This window comes from Sphaeroforma arctica (genome assembly GCF_001186125.1).
Source record: "Sphaeroforma arctica JP610 unplaced genomic scaffold supercont1.211, whole genome shotgun sequence".
NCBI classification, from domain to species: Eukaryota; class Ichthyosporea; order Ichthyophonida; genus Sphaeroforma; species Sphaeroforma arctica.
Genome location: NW_014040347.1, coordinates 28,476 through 31,042, shown reverse-complemented (window position 1 = coordinate 31,042; position 2,567 = coordinate 28,476). Strand labels below are relative to the sequence as shown.

The 2,567-nt window shown below is 39.4% G+C and overlaps 2 non-coding genes across 2 annotated transcripts; both read left to right on the top strand.

The window, feature by feature from the left end:
• Positions 1-1,299: 1,299 nt before the first annotated feature.
• Positions 1,300-1,371, top strand: SARC_30076. The gene has a single exon. It is a non-coding gene; the product is annotated as a tRNA-Pro (tRNA).
• Positions 1,372-1,449: 78 nt separating this feature from the next.
• SARC_30075 lies at positions 1,450-1,521 on the top strand. Its single transcript has one exon. It is a non-coding gene; the product is annotated as a tRNA-Pro (tRNA).
• Positions 1,522-2,567: the final 1,046 nt, after the last annotated feature.

The following is a 2,567-nucleotide window of genomic DNA, read 5'->3' as shown; positions in this document are numbered from 1 at the left end:
TTGTCCATAACTTTGCTGGTAATCGCTGGTCTGACGACAGTCTCATTAAGCCATTGACCCAAAACTCAGGTGTTTTATGATGTTAATTCCAAATAGGGTTAAAGGATTCATCTAATATAAAAACTTGTACCATATATACGGGAAATGTGACAGACAAGTAATAAGCTGTTACAACACTAACTCATGTTTTATTTCAGACGTTGTTAATACTGTCTATTTTTGGGCTCTGTGAATACATGAGAATACAAAGAATCACCGAATTTATACGAAATAGTTCGATTTAAAAAGGACGTAAAAATATGTTTAAAATTAGTCCACGTTTTATTGCCGCCCTTAATGTAGTATGTTTTACTGTTCTGCATTTACTTGAATGGTTTTATCTGTCAAATTGATGTGAGAAAGTGTGCCAATTTGTCAGTGAAAGAGTCGGACATAACATTCTTTTCTTTTCGTCTATTCGGGTCAACGACTAAGTGCTTTTATGCACGATGTATTAAATTCACTCGTGTATGCATTAACAGAGGGTTTTTTATGACAACGGATCATATACAACAACTTAGTTCATATCATATCTCAGAGACCGGAACTGTAGATGGGAAGGATAGATTCCCGCATAAAGTAAGAACTAGTTGGTAATACGGCAATAGTAGAATCTAGCTCGAGACTGCTAACTATTCACCCTTGTTTTCACGTCTAAGAGTACTTTAATTAGATTGACTAGATTTCCATCTGGGCATTAACACAACCTCACTGACCACCACTACTGCACAGAAACGGCTATTTTTCGCCTTAACAACGGTGATTTCGATACTGCAAGCTTACAAGAAGCCTCACAAGACGAGTACAGAGCTGCTAAACGAACGGAAATAGACGCATCTACATCGGACACTCATTTACTTTTGCTGGTGAAGTTGAAGAGTGGTGTTTCTCAAGTATCGCGTACATCGGATTCCCCTCCCCCCCCCCAATGGCTGATACCGCTACAGCAAGAAAACTAAGCCCAACGCCGTCATCACATATTGGACTTATTGACAATGACCTTTGTTAGCCTACGCTGTGGAATATGATGGGATGATGTCATGAATACCCGACGAATAGTCAGACCGCCACATATATTCGGAGAACCTCGTTCCGAAACAAACAACTACATCGTTGTATTCTAGATCATCCCAAAAGAGTGCTGTCATGATAGATAAATATTCTATGAACAGTCCCCTCGCCATACACAACGGATTACTACACATATACAAAATACAACCTTTAATGACTTTTGAAAGTATCATAAAACAAATTGAACATGCGAAATTGGTCTAGTGGTATGATTGCCGCTTTGGGTGCGGCAGGCCTCACGTTCGATTCGTGGATTTCGCCTGTATATTATTTTCCAAAAATATCCGGTGCGTAATCTATAAGTCTAAGGCCGAGAAGGAATTATATATAAAGTTGCAAGCGAAATTGGTCTAGTGGTATGATTGCCGCTTTGGGTGCGGCAGGCCTCACGTTCGATTCGTGGATTTCGCCAATAAGTTTTGAAAAAAATGGTTGGTGATCACTGGTAATCAAAGCCAAACAATAAAGGAAAGCGTTTTTTTCTGTTGTGGTGATTGCCGCTTTGGGTTTGGCAGGGTTCACGTTCGATTCGTCGATTTTGCCCAGATATCTTATAGTAGTACGACTGCTTAGTTTCATTAATATTGCTGTTTTATTGCAGGGATAAATTGTACATTAGGGAGTCAATAAAACCCTGGTATCATAATATATTCTTACTTACTATCCATCAACGTTAATGCCTAATTATATAATTATCTACCATCTTCATCGAAGCCAGTTTTGAACTGTGCTTGAGTTTGTATCAACTCGCTCGGGAAAACGCTTTTCAATGTAGATTCTTCCATCGAGACATTGGTCCTCTTCCATATGTGCAAAGAATGCCACAAGACAAGGGGTCAAATTTCGTTTCGTGATAGTGAAACTGGACTTCCTGTTTTTCGCTGATCGGTCATCAGTGCTCGTTGATGTTTGCTTCTTCGCCCTGGCTTGCCTTCGCTTGCGTAGGATGCTTTGTTGGTACTATGCAAGAACATCAGCATCTAATGTCATGTGTCCAGGTACGATGGCAGCTATGTTGTCGCGTTTACATGAAAACACATTTAATACCAATACATCCGAGATATTAAAAGACGTGAACAAAACAACACATACGACCACCTTGCAAACAAACATGACAACAACCATATCAGCTATAGACTGGATGCTACACCCCATATTATATAAAGAAACTGAAAGACGGGTTGGAAAATTCACAGTAGATCTGTTTGCATCAGCACACAACAATGCACACACAGATTAAATAACCAAACTAAAATAACACTAACACTAATAACCATGTCTGGATGAAAACCACACAGATAAAGACTATACCAAAAAAACAGAATGTGCTCCTACAAAAATGGGCGCAGGAAGTCAATGCATATGCGAACAACCTATACCTGATGTGCTTGACAAAATCACTTACAGAAGAAGCAACCAGCATTACGATATGCGAACCATACTACCCCAATGCAACG